Source organism: Lissotriton vulgaris, chromosome 4_1 (assembly GCF_964263255.1).
Source record: "Lissotriton vulgaris chromosome 4_1, aLisVul1.2, whole genome shotgun sequence".
Taxonomy (NCBI): domain Eukaryota; kingdom Metazoa; phylum Chordata; class Amphibia; order Caudata; family Salamandridae; genus Lissotriton; species Lissotriton vulgaris.
Window position 1 is genome coordinate 1,667,674,916 of NC_141691.1, and position 14,227 is coordinate 1,667,689,142.

A 14,227-nucleotide genomic window follows, 5' to 3' on the forward strand; every position below is an offset into this window, starting at 1 on the left:
ATGGCCTAAAAGTAGAAGGTTAATATAAAAGCTGCTTTTTGTACTTTGGCTAGGTAACATAATTAACCCGGTTAATAATTAGAAGAGGGGGTGGGTAACAGAATGGGTCTCAATTCTCTAATTATTTGATGTCTTGTGTTTGTTTAAATACTAGTTTCCTTATAGGCCTTTTGGGCCTACAAAAAGATGGCATTTTTAAAACCTGTCCAGAGAAGAGCCTTGCACACGAGAAGTGGAAAGTTTTACCACGTTGACAACTTTGTCAGAAATTACTGATGAATAAAGACGTGCATATTGTGCTCACGAAGTTTGTCCAAGGACAGGAAGCGGCAGGATTGCCAAAGCAAGGAAGTTAAGAATTGTAACTCGAATGAACTCATTTTGAAACATTTTTGAGGAAGCGAAATGACACGAACAATAGGGCTAAAGAAGAGCCCGTTCTTGGTTTGAAAGCTGTGATGACATGGATGGTCTGACATAAGTCAGCCAATGGGAACTCTGATGGTAATGAAAAAGAACACTTTTGAGAAGATTAGCTAGTTAGAAAGGTATAAAATCTGATTTTTTTTTTCTTTTTCCCCCTGCATTCACTGTCTTAGGATATTTATTGTGATGCCCTAGTTTATTAATCTTTTTGATGACGATGTATTTCTCTCTGCTTTTTGTATTGACAATTTTGTCTATCTTAATAAAATTTTCTTGAACTAAAAAAGAAAGGTATAAAATCTGGCCCTACAGGCAGGAGGGGGCTCTTGCTTCCTGAATGACGTGCTGGTGGACTTTTGGCGCACGTAAGGGCAGCAGTCTTTATTAAATTCTTAGGTAAAGAGAGATTTAGACAGGGAAATAGAAGGGATGGAAACTTATATTTGCTTTAATTCATGCTGATTGATTTACCCTTTTAAAATGTCAGACTAATGTGCCTTTCCTTGAATGATGCTTACATTTTGCTAATAAAATAATGATTTTTGAAAACAAATGCTCCTTCTTTGAATAAAATAAAGCTAAATAAATTAGATTTTCGAAATGTCAAGCTGGTCTAGTTTATTCATGGTCTATTTATCATTATTAGATCCATTCGCCTTAGTGACTTAATTAAATGTCATATGATCAAAAACCATGGTAAGAAATGATAAACTGCAGAAGTATATAAATTTGTAAATAGTTCTGATTAATTAGGTCACATGATTCAGTCGCTCAAAAATTGTCTCTGTAGTTTATGGGCCTTAGTAGTGATTCGTGATTAATGGTGAGTATTGTGGAGATAAGTAGTGTTTTTGAGACCGTTTTTCATTAGGAGCGCTGGATCAATTACTTGGTAGCAGAGTTACGGTTACTATGGTAACTGACATGCTACATGGTAGATGCATAGGATACATATCTAAAACATGTTAAGTTTGTTCAGTTGTTACATGTAGTCGAAAGGTTTTTTCCAGCAGTGTAAAAATTCCTGGTTTGCCGGCAAGAAGTTAAGTGTGACAAGTAAGGTTACACAGTGCATTTGTTCTGTTTCAAAATAGTGGTATTGACATATATCACTAGTGTTGTGGACGTACAGCACAAGTCTAGGGATTTTAGGTATGTTAGGTTGAATGTATAGTGAGGATTGTCTGTGAAATCGTAGCTTTTGAGTATAGGGACAACTGTCCTGTTTTAAAACTCACTGTGAAAAGAGTAGTAGAATGTATCCAAGCTTGAGTGAAAGGTAAGGAAGCGTCGTCTATTCTCACTGGCAAGTGAGGATTTTTATTGGCGGGTTAAAGTCCTACCAAAAATTTCATGCATGAATGGTTAGGGATTCTTTCCGTTTGAATGCATGTGCTAGAAGGGTAGAACAAGACTACTTGTTTTTATCAACGAATTTAAATATTCTGTGAAAATAGCGTCGTCTATTTCACGCAAAGGGATACTTGAATGATTAAAAAAGCTATCTCTTTATTTTAGTGAAACAGGCAAATGGTTTGTTTATGTGAAGTTACTAACTGAATTCTATTGAAAGATTTGTAAAAATATGGCGCTGTGAAAATATTTTGTAAGGGAGGGGTCAGTTCAAAGAGTGGAACGGAGACAGTGAAGCTGCAGCGGCAGCATACGTCACCAGGTTCGCGCTGTGATTGGCTAGCATACGTCACATTATTCGCTCACTGATTGGCTCATGTGACTAGACAAGCCCGTACCTGATTGGCTTATTCTGAAATTCAGTAATTCTATTGGCTGAACAGAGTAGTGACGTGACTTAACCTGATTGGCTTGTTGGTAAGTTTCGCGCACGGATTGGCTAGAGTAGCGGAACAACAAGAAAAATATTTACGATCTTTTTGAAGTAAGCGGATTTGTTTAAAAACATGAGTTATTATTACATGTATGATGAAAAGAAGCCTTCATGGTTTCAGAAATTAAAAAATATTTTTAAAAGCGACAAGAAAATTGAAACACGAGGTGGAAAATTACTTCATAAGTACAAAACACCTGCAGCCTATATGGAAGGTGAATATGGTTATCATACTTGCCTTTGGATGGAAAATTGGATGGAATATACCAAAGATGATGGTGTATTGGCATGGCCAGAAGATGGGTCATTTAACATTAAGGTGTTGAAAAACTTGAGAGAAAAAATGATGTCTCTCGTACCAAAACCCAGACCTACACAATTTGAGGCTTTAGCTAAATGGGAGGATGAGATGTTTGAATTAGAACTAGAAAACAGAGGTGTAACAAGAGGCACTAGATTAGACATTAATCGAGAAACTCATGAAGATAGAATGCGTCGTTGGAGACAAGCTAATATGTGTGATGGTTTGTACCCAGCAAGATTTAGTGAAGAAATAAGTCAAAAGAGTTCTGCAAAGAAAAATAATATTGCTGAAGATAGTGAATTAGAAGATCCAGTTTTAGAAGAGATTTACATTACAAAAACAAAACAGCCACCACCTTATCAACCAGTTTGTTCATGGTCTACCCCGAGAATTCCTCAAGGAACTTCCCCATGTGCTCCTCCTAGAGAAATTAATGATGAGTCTCCTCTTAGATTAAATCAGAATAATGCAAAAATTCCTGAAAGAGTAGAAACAAGAACTAATTCTAGTACATCTGGAGAAAGTGGAAATTATGCTGAAACTCCAGTTCAGAGAAATGAAATCCCAGGAAATGTAAAAAGAACAGAAAGTTTTGAGGATATTCCAGATATTTCAGAATATTGAAGATCAAAAGAAGAATTAATACAGCAGTTAACTAAAGGCATGGAAGCAGTAACGGTACCAGTAACAATTGGACCTGTTGTTCCAGTTTTTGATCAAAAAGAAATCAGACATTCAGCTCTGACTGTCCCTTTAAATGCAGAAATTCAGAAAGTAGCTGAAAATTTTTATTCAGATTTATCAGAAATTCACAGAGAGAAAAAGATGCCAGACTTAACTTTTAATCAAAGTTTTTCAAATGATTAAACTCCATCTGTTGCAGGTTCTGATTATGGAACTCCAGAAAAGAGCATAAATAAAATATATTTGACACAGACTTCACAACCCCCGGAATTTAAATTACTTGATGTTGCAAAATTGAAAGCGGATTTAGAGGAATTAATTATTGGCACAATTGGACCTGACAGTTTAAAGTTATATCAGGATGATGAATTGTTGTTAATTTGAAAAAGCATACAATGGAAAACGAAAACCAAATATGATCAGTTAGAAGAGATGGCTGCTGAATTAGAAATAGATTTAAGGAGACAGAAAAATTTGCAGAAACATTACAGAGTGGATTTCTCAGAAAAAGATGTTGAAAACATGAACACCACAGGAAGGATAATTCATATAAAAGAATTAATTGTGTTTCTAAAAAGATTAGGTGAATTAAGCAAATGGAGAGTGAAATGGACCAAGAAAAGAGAGGAAGACAAAAGAGAAAGAGGGGAAATTGCAAATGAGTTTCCTATGAGAGAAATAGCTGGTGGAGGGTATGTTCATGTTCCATGGACAAGACAGGACATCTTGCTGTTTACAAATGATTTTCCTAGACTGAGAGAGAAACCTGTGGAAAGGTATCGTCAGGTAGAGAGATTTGTTAAGGTTTCAAAAGTTCTGTGGATTGATCTTGATGGATTCTTTGACATTGTCGTTCCTTCGGATCTTTGGACAGAATGTAACATTTCTATAGATTGGCCCAAAGAAGAACCTGTCCGAGATAAAGTAACAGGGGCACCTTCACCTGATGTTATAAATCTGTATGATAAGGTGATTGTGTGGTTGAAAAACAAGATTCCCCCAAAAGAAGTTGGGTTAAAATTGACAGAACAAATCAGGAACCAAAAGAGTCAGTACATTCATTCTATGAAAGACTACTGCTGGTATTTAAACAATACAGTGGTTATGAGAAGTTGAGTGAGAAGGATATGAGCCATTTTATATACAAATTTGTATATGGCTTGAAACCTGAAATTGGTGAGATGATCAGATCAGGAATAGTTGGTTGGCAATCACTCTCAGTTGATGACATCCTGAGAAAAGCAAAATACTGCAGTGATGAGATAGATGCCAAACAAAAGAAGCTGAAAGAAAAAGAAATGTGGGCACAGGTAAAAGTAGCTGAATAACAAATGCAACTTTGGAAAACAAAAATGTTAACCAGAATCAAGGGAAATTTAAGGGTAATTTTAATAAGCCAAAATTAACGGGTAATATTGAAGAACTTAAGCAGAAACTCCCATGTTTTAATTGCGGCGAAATTGGACACTCGAAGCATGAGTGTAAAAATCCGCACAGGAATTTCAAAAATACATCATTAAATTCACAGATGCAGAATGAGATAAATCAGCAGCAACAGCTACAACGACAGTTAAACGAAATAAATCAGCAGCAACAGCTACAGCGACAGTTAGTGAATCAGCAGAGTCAGATTCCACAACCGCCACTTCCAAATTGTGTTAATGTGCAGAGATACAATTCAGAAACAGGATTCTGCGGAGGTGAACAGGTAAACAGATCGCCAAGAGTGAATGTGTCGAATGTTTCTCAACAATATTGGTTGAAAGAGAATGATGGAAGTGAGTCTGAGGATTACTTATGTTGGTGCCTGAGAGAGGAGGAAGAGTGTGTGCTTGGAGCCACTCTTGAGGTAGATCAGTCCGGTCCATTTGTTAATGGTAAAGTGAATGATGTAGAAATCACTTTTCTAGTGGACACAGGTTCTACCCGTTCTACTGTTAGATCAGTGGAAATAGAAAACCTGCCTCTCTCTGGTGACACCATCCAAGTAGTTGGCGTAGCTAATCAACAAATTAAAACAGATTTAACAGAACAAGTTAAAGTCGAAATTGGCAAATTTAAAGACAAACATAGATTTGTAGTCTGTGATAGCAGTCCTGTAAACTTGTTAGGAAGGGACATCCTTTGTAAAATGAACTGCAAAATATATTGCTCACCTGATGGTATTGAGCTTCAAACTCCAGACGAGGAGGATGGCCTTTATAAATTAACAATTTTAATGGTTGAAGCAGAAGAAAGTAAATAATTTCCTGCTTTTGACAAAAATTATTTATCTGAAGAATTAACCCCTTCGAGGCTGATGACGAGCTGGGCTCGTCATGGTGTAGCCTCCTCAAACACTGATGACGAGCCCAGCTCGTCATGAACAATGGGTTTTTTAAAAAGTCAGCATTCCAGCAGAATCAGAGCAGCGCGCATGTGGTTAAAAGAGACAGTCAATACTAAAATTTGGGATTTATCTGGAGACGAAATGGGTTTAATGAAACATGTAGACCCAGTTAAAATAACAGTGAGACAAGGAGCAAATTATCCAAACATTCCTCAGTATTAAATGAAAGCAGAAGTTATTGAAGGTGTCATACCTGTAATTGAAAAATTCATAAAGCAATGTGTTCTAAGAGAAATTGAAATCAGCCCATGTAATTCACCAATTATGGGAATCAAAAAGCCAAACGGAACTTTCAGGATTGTTCAGAGCCTGAGAAAGGTTGATCAAATAGTTGTTCCATGTTGCCCAGTCGTACCAAACTCAGCGGTAATTCTTTATTAGATTCCGCATGATGCAGAATGGTATACAGTTATAGATCTTTGCAAAGAATTCTTTACTGTTCCATTGCATCCAGAGAGCCAACACATTTTTGCGTTCAGATTTCAAGAGCGTATCTTAGCATGGTGTCGTATCCCTCAAGGGTATACAGAAAGTCCATCTATTTTTAATCAGTTGCTAAAGAAATCCTTGGAAATCTAGATTTGCCTGGTAAATCAACATTAGTGCAATACATTGACGATCTCCTTGTTGCTGCAAAAACACGAGACAACTGTGTGTCAGATACCATTACTCTTTTGAATCATTTGGCAGATGAGGGACATAAAGTGTCACCTGCAAAATTACAGTTTTGTAAGCAGGAAGTAAAATATCTTGGTCACAGGATTGCAAAAGGAATTAGACAAGTGATAATTGAAAGAATAAAAATGATCCAAGCAATGCAACCTCAAAAAACACAGGTCAGAATGTTTCTAGGAATGGTAGGTTACTGTCGTCACTGGATTAGTGGATTTTCGGTAATTGCGAAACCATTACGGAGACTGACAAAAGCAGACATAAAAGACCCGATTACCCTAACAGAAACTGAGTTAGAGGCGTTTGAGCAGTTAAAAAGAAGTCTGTGTGAAGCACCAGCATTGGGAACGCCGGATTACGAAAAAGAATTTGAGCTGTATTGCAGTGAAAGGGAAGGATGTGCATTATCAGTTTTGATTCAGAGACATGGAAAACTGAGAAAGCCTATACCTTATTTCTCAGCAGTGCTTGACCCTGTTGGAAAAGCATTACCAGGTTGCTTAAAAGCAGTGGCTGCAACAAGTGTGAGTCTGGAACAAAGTGAAGGGATAATAATGGGGTTTCCGGTAAAAGTATATGTTCCCCATTCAGTTGAGATTCTTCTTACCAGAAGCAAGACACAGCATTTAACGAGTAACAGATTGACAAAATATGAAAAAGTTATTCTGGGATCAGATAACGTGTCTATTGCAAGATGTGTGAATTTAAATCCTTCCACATTGTTGCCTGATGGTACTGTGACAGAAATTAGAAATGAGTGTGACATTGATCATGAATGCCTGGATGTTTTAGAATATTGCACCAAACCTAGACAGGACATAAAAGATGTTCCGTTGCCTGAGTCTGATTATGTTTACTTTGTTGATGGCTCATGCTTGAGGACGGAACAAGGTGTTCTGAGTGCAGCATATTCTGTCTGTGCAGTTGCAGATGTGCTTGAAGCCTCTTGTCTCAAAGGAATTTGTTCAGCTCAAATAGCAGAATTGATTGCTTTAATTTGTGCATGTGAAAAAGCAACTGGATTGAAAATTACCATATTGACTGATAGTCAGTATGGGTATTGCGTAGGCCATGACTATGGCCAGCTCTGGTCTCAAAGAGGTTATTTAACTTCTGCGGGAACACCTATCAGGAATGCAAAATTGATCAAAAGGCTAATCCATGGCATTCAGTTGCCTGAGAAAATTGCTGTGGTGAAATGTACAAAAACCACATGTGATGGACAGAATGCAGAACAATGTCATACATTCACCCCAGTACAGAGATCTGGGCCTAAATCCATTGTTTTTTTGCACTCCACACCACCCCAGTTCAGACATGGCCATATGCAAATCAGTCTGACCCTGTGCCTCATGGGAACAGTCCAGACCGAACTGCCAAGCAATGCCTTCCCTGGACCGGAAATAAGCTTCCGAGGACCGGTTTCTGGCATTCCAGCCGTCTTCAGCCCGGCTTGCTTGAATCCAGTGGGTGGAGTGCATGGGACTCACGTCTGAGTATACCCATCCCACTCAGGGTGACAAATGCAAAAACCACAGGTGATGGACAGAATGCAGAACAATGTCATACATTCACCCCAGTACAGAGATCTGGGCCTAAATCCATCATTTTTTTGCACTCCACACCACCCCAGTTCAGACATGGCCATATGCAAATCAGTCTGACCCTGTGCCTCATGGGAACAGTCCAGCCCGAACTGCCAAGCCATGCCTTCCCTGGACCGGAAACAAGCTTCCGAGGACCAGTTTCTGGCATTCCAGCCGTCTTCAGCCCGGCTTGCTTGAATCCAGTGGTGTGGAATGCATGGGACTCACGTCTGAGTATACCCATCCCACTCGGGGTGACAAATGCAAAAACCACAGGTGATGGACAAATGCAGAACAATGTCATACATTCACCCCAGTACAGAGATCTGGGCCTAAATCCATCATTTTTTTGCACTCCACACCACCCCAGTTCAGACATGGCCATATGCAAATCAGTTTGACCCTGTGCCTCATGGGAACAGTCCAGCCCGAACTGCCAAGCCATGCCTTCCCTGGACCGGAAACAAGCTTCCGAGGACCAGTTTCTGGCATTCCAGCCGTCTTCAGCCCGGCTTGCTTGAATCCAGTGGTGTGGAGTGCATGGGACTCACGTCTGAGTATACCCATCCCACTCGGGGTGACAAATGCAAAAACCACAGGTGATGGACAGAATGCAGAACAATGTCATACATTCACCCCAGTACAGAGATCTGGGCCTAAATCCATCGTTTTTTGGCACTCCAAACCACCCCAGTTCAGACATGGCCATATGCAAATCAGTCTGACCCTGTGCCTCATGGGAACAGTCCAGCCCTGTGTTTTTTGCAAGTGGTGAAATGTACAGCACACCAAAAAGGAAATGACTGTATGACTAAGGGAAATGCATATGCTGATGAAATTGCTAAGTTGTGCGCGAAAAACAATATGTCTATTAATCGGGAAAAGAACAATGAACATGTTTTGAACTCGATTATGCTAACATCTGTAGTTGAGACATGGCAAGGAGTAAAGATGAGGCAGATGATGAGGAAAAAGACAAATGGTTAAAAGCAGGTTGCAGACAGCGAGAAGAAGATGGCATTTGGGTTTACAAAGATGACAGACCAGTAATGCCAAACTGCATGATTGCTGACATGGCCCGGATGTACCATGGTCCAGGACATTTAGGCAGAGACTCAATGATTAGGTTGTTTAGACAAACATGGTATAATCCAAAATTCAGGATAATTGCAGAGTCCTTTTGCCAGAGATGCTTGATCATTCAGCAGATCAATCCAAACAGGAAGACAGATGTAAGCTTGGGAGCCATAGGACGGGAGGGTGGTCCTTTCACCAGGTTGCAAATGGATTTCATTGATATGCCTCCACATATTAGATTGAGATATGTCTCAGTGATAATCTGTCTGTTTTCAAGATGGGTGGAAGCGTTTCCAACTCGCCATAATGATTCAGTTACTGTGGCAAAATTGCTTTTAAGGGAGATCATACCTAGGTTGGGATTTCCAGTACCGGTCGAGACTGATCGCCCACACATTTTGAAAACAGATTGTTACAGATGATTTGTGAAGCATTCGGTATAAAACAAAAGCTGCACTGTGCTTACAGACCAGAAGCGTCAGGTGTTGTTGAGCAAGTCAATGGTACAATCAAGAATAGGCTTGCGAAAATGTGCTTGGCTACAGGAATGAAGTGGACTGATGCACTTCCACTTGTCTTGATGTCTTTGAGAAGTACTCCAGATAGAAAAACTGGTTTAAGCCCTCATGAAATATTGAAGGGCAGAGTAATGAGACAGGCATTTGTTCCAGTAGAAAAGGTTTTAAGTATAAATGACAGTGCAATTATGGACTACTGTAAACATTTGTCTGACGTAGTGACTTCTGTGTTCCATCAGGTAGGATCTGAAGTGCTTACAAAAGAAAAAGAACAGGCTCATGATCTTTTGCCAGGAGACTGGGTGAGGACAAAAGTTCATCAAAGGAGAAATTGTCTGGTACCCAGGTGGCAGAAAGCAAGACAGGTGATTCTTGTCACAACAAATGCAGTAAAGTGTGGAGGTCTGAAAAGGTGGATTCATGCAAGTCATACCATTCGAATACCACCACCTGAGAATCCTGACGAAGAAAGTGATACAACAACTGATTCAGATTCTGAAGAAGAACCTGAAAGAAATCCAGATCCTGAAGATCGACAAGAAAGTCGACATCTGGAAGATTCAAATGCGAATGAGGCATTGAATAAAAAAGATCTGGAAATCGTGGTAGTAGACTCTGAGAATGAAGAAGATCTGTTAGAGAAAGAAGCAGAAAAAGAGTCTGATCAAGAAGTGAATCAAGATCAGGAGATTATTAAAAAGCGGATTGGAAGCTCTGAAAGAAGGAACGAAAATTCTGAAACTGGTGGATTGGAAGTAATTCAAGAAGAAGAAGACGAATTACCGAGTACCAGCTATAAGGATGATGTTCCTAACAGAGTGAAGCTGCCGGGAAAGAAGTGCCTGAATCTAAAACTGATACCACAGAGAGCGAATCAGATGAAAGTGATGATGAATCCAATGTGAGAAAATTAAGAAAAAGAGCTTGGAGAGTTGAGTGTAATACAACTGAGCCAAAAAAGAAACTCTCAAGAAAAGGAGATAATTGGCCAAATGAAAATGAAGGCCTGAAATTCAAATTGGTGAATAAATTAAAAGAACAGGTTGATGAAATATCAGATCAAAAAAGTGATTTAGACAAGAAAAATTAAGCAGGAAACAAAATAGAAGTGATTAGCAGTAGAACAAAAAGAGTGTTAAAACCTAATCAGAAGTATAAGTCTCCTGAATGGATGTACATTATAATTCCACCTGTGGTGGAAGTGAGCAGTAGTAGCCAAGAAGAGATAGATGACACAAGTGACATTGATTGAGTTTGTTTTCATATTAGGCTAAAAGTTGTAGGTGACATAAGGTCGAAGAAAATGTGTTAGGTGACACAAGGTCGAAGAAATTGTGTTAGCTGGAAAAACACATTGATGTAAGACGTAAGGTCGAAGAAAATCTGTTAGAGGATTATTTAAATTTAAAAAAAAAGTAAATAAGGGAGGTATATTAGTGATTTATTAGTGATTTTTAAATTTTTGTTTTTATTTTTTCTGAAAAAGGCTCTTGTTTCAAGTAAAAGATGCCTAATTCTAACAATAATTTGAGATGCTCTATTCTAAGAAGATGTTGCAAAATGTCTTCTATTTGTGTGATTCTAATAATTTTGGTTTGGCTAATTTTAGCTGTCATTTTCCCTTTTGGAATTGACAAGGAAATGTACATAGCTAATATGACTAGTAAAGTTGAGTCTAAACAGGTTATTCATGATGTAGTAGGTAAGACTAATAGAGTCATTGAGCACAAACCAGAGATCCACCAAGATAGATCTGATGGTGATTTTTCTAGTAATACTTTTTCTAGACTTTTATCTGAATACGTTAAGGTGATGAATGTGAAAGACTGCTACATCTGTGTGAAACTTCCTTCTTCTGTTTCGGAAGGGGTGACATATAATATGCTTCCCCTCACTTATGGCATTACTTGTAGTGTAATAGCTAGTTTGTTTTTATAAAACTGGACGCCTGGAGTATTATTACTCTGATTACGATGACAATTTTGCAAATTAAAAGATTGACATTAGCTTACATAAACTAAAACATGCTAAGCAGATGAGGGAATTTTTCATAGTGACTAATGAACTCACTTACGAATATGCTTTTAGAAACAATTTAACATGCAAATTGAGGACGGAAGAAAAATCTCTCTTAAACATGGTTGAGGAGAGAAGAGTGATTTATAAAAGAAACGAGATGCTGAAACAAACTAAATCTAAGTTTTGGCAGAGTGAGGATGAAAAGCTTAATGGCAGAAATGAAAATGTAGCAATACACCATGATAAACCTGTTAGTGGAAAGCTGTGCATAAGGAGAGATAACACACAATTTGATAACTACTTCGTAGGCGCTAGTCAATGTGAGGATACTTATCGTATCTTAAGAAGGTGGGGATTTAAAGGAGGAAAAGACCCAATTTTTCCTGGAATTAATTTTGTTTGTGGGAATAAAGCTTACTTCAGTCTTCCTGACCACAGGTATGGGACATGTTACATTTGTTTAATTTTTCCCCAAAATTTTCACATAGATAGAAATTCAGAAGGCTCATTTGAAATTGGCAAACACCTGAATAGGTACAAGAGGGAAAGTTTTTCAGAAATACTAGGAGATATATTTAGTGCAATTATACCTATGGTGGTAATAACCCTGAATGCAAATAAAATCAGAAAAGTGTCTACAATTGTGGACAGACTGTCAACAGATACTGCAAGTGGTTTTCAATTTGTTGATACTGAGATTATTGCCATGTGCTCAATGGTGATGCAGAACCGTCTTGCTCTAGACATTCTGCTAGCAAAAGAGGGAGGAGTTTGTGGAATTTTACAAGTCCAGCATTGCAGCTCATATATTCCAGATAAGAGCCAGAACATAGAGATGTTTATCAGACATATTACAGAATTACACTTAGAGATAGAACCCTTAGAAGAAGATAATTTTTCAGAACGTTTGAGAAAAAGATTTACAGCAATCAGAAATTGGTTTCATGAGATTGGTAGTTCAATCATTGGTAAAATACTTTATCCTGTAATAGTTATAGTTATAGTGACACTTTTGCTAAAAATTAGTTTCATGATACACAAGAGAAAGAAATATGTGAGGGAAAAGAAAAGAATTTATAAGCTCAGAGAAGAACGAGAGAAGGAAATAGAACTGGAAGAGTTACGTAGAGCCCAATATGAGAGTTACAGACAGACTGCTGAATCAAAGGTTTAGAAATACTAATACAGTGAATGTTCAAAACATGGTCAATATAGATAACATTTTTGCTGAAAATTTTTGGGTGTGGTTTGGTGATTATGAAATCACCAGATGAGGGAGTTGATGGAGCGAGTTGTTGAATGAAATTTTGTTCAAACTCACAAAGTTAAACTTCCAAAATAAGTATAACAGTACTAATAGCATGTGTTGAGATAATTAACCAACTTAGTTTAAAATTGCAGACACTACATGTGGGACTAACGTGCTTCTATGTTGCACTTGCAAGTGTGTGGAAAAATAATAAACTAACCTTGTCAATTGTCTTTGTCAGTATTAAATGCGGCTGTTTAATTAATGGCATGTGCTATATTATTTGTGTGCAATATGTTCTGTAGTGTCTTTTCTGTGACAAAAGCTCGTGGAGGATCCTTGTGGCCTAAAAGAAGAAGGTTAATATAAAAGCTGCTTTTTGTGCTTTAGCTAGGTAACATAATTAACCCGGTTAATAATTAGAAGAGGGGGTGGGTAACAGAATGGTGAAGAGAGTTTTAGACAGGGAAATAGAAGGGATGGAAACTTATATTTGCTTTAATTCATGCTGATTGATTTACCCTTTTAAAATGTCAGACTAATGTGCCTTTCCTTGAATGATGCTTACATGTTGCTAATAAATTAATGATTTTTGAATAAAAATGCTCTTTCTTTGAATAAAATAAAGCTAAATAAATTAGATTTTCGAAATGACAAGCTGGTCTTGTTTATTCATGGTCTAGTTATCATTATTAGATCCATTCGCCTTAGTGACTTGATTAAATGTCATATGATCAAAAACCATGGTAAGAAATGATAAACTGCATAGGTATATAAATTTGTAAATAGTTTTGTGAATAGTTCTGATTAATTAGGTCACATGATTTAGTCGCTCAAAAATTGTCTCTGTAGTTTATGGGCCTTAGTAGTGATTCATGATTAATGGTGTGTATTGTGGAGATAAGTAGTGTTTTTGAGACAGTTTTTCATTAGGAGCGCTGGATCAACAGTAAATCCACAACCTCACATTCATTGAGCACAAAGTTAGCAGTGATTGGTCTGAGACCCTTCTAGAAATCCAAAAAAATTAATAAACAATCAGATTTCCAAAATCATTCATGCCACTTTAAATACTTTAGAGCTACAAGAATCACATCCAGAAAATTCCACTACTATTCTTCCTTAGCACATGAAAATATATAGCAGCAGAGTAGCGCATGCTTTTGATGAGAAATCTAAACCTGGGTGAAATTACATCAGTGTAATTTGCGTAATTCTAGAAATTTTGCATTGCGCTTCTTATTCAAAATTCCCAAAATTATGCCATTCATGCCAAGCTGAGTGATTACACACACTCTGTGTTAAACATTTACCACCAATGGCGCCATTCGCTTTAAAAATTGACCGCAAACTAACAAGAACAACATAACGCAAGTTGTTTAGGGTGCTTTGTTGAAATATATACTTGTGGCAAAAATTTACGTGAGTGCAAAATGACAGATTTGCATTTCACGTAA